Source organism: Physeter macrocephalus, chromosome 18 (assembly GCF_002837175.3).
Source record: "Physeter macrocephalus isolate SW-GA chromosome 18, ASM283717v5, whole genome shotgun sequence".
NCBI lineage: Eukaryota > Metazoa > Chordata > Mammalia > Artiodactyla > Physeteridae > Physeter > Physeter macrocephalus.
The window spans coordinates 61744075-61744786 of record NC_041231.1 but is presented as its reverse complement, the minus strand read 5'-3'; positions in this window follow the sequence as shown (position 1 = coordinate 61744786).

The following is a 712-nucleotide window of genomic DNA, read 5'->3' as shown; positions in this document are numbered from 1 at the left end:
TTAATTCTTTTTTTTAAGGGCAAATCATTCATTTATTGTTTAAAGATGGCAAGACAACATCTGAATTTCGGTAGCACAATTTAAATGTTTTACTTTTTTGATAAAGCAGAGTATAATAGAAAAAACAATTAGTTTCCAGTAATATCTATATCTCTATTCAGAATTAAGTCTTCCACAGACATGTTACCTGGAAACAAAAGCCTGTTACAATAAGCAAAGCTTCAACCAGAGTGGCTACTTTATGAGCCAGGGGAAATGTTCATCTCTATAGGAGGATGATGTGCTATGTAAAATGGCTGCAAGGTCACAGCCTTGAGGGCGTTGGAAGTCTATTATCCTATTCCACATTAAGTAGTTTGGTGAACTTCAAACGTCCGTCCATCTGCAACCAAGCTGGCAACCTTTAACTGATATTTCAAGCAGGTAAAAAATAAATTAAAAGAAATCCCTACACTGACGTTCCTTGATTTACACTGTTAAATGGTTCATTAACATGTAATGCTGGCTAAGAATTACATTTGAGACTCCTTGCTCAGATTTTGGTTCACAGTACAAATCTTTCAGAAATTCAAGTTCTTATTAATCAATAACTTGTCAGCTAGGATACATTCAGGCATCAGCTGCAACTACAGAACAGGTGCACTGCCTCAGCCCTTTGGAAAGACATAATCTTGAACACTACTAGCAGATAAAATATCTGTTACTAGACAGC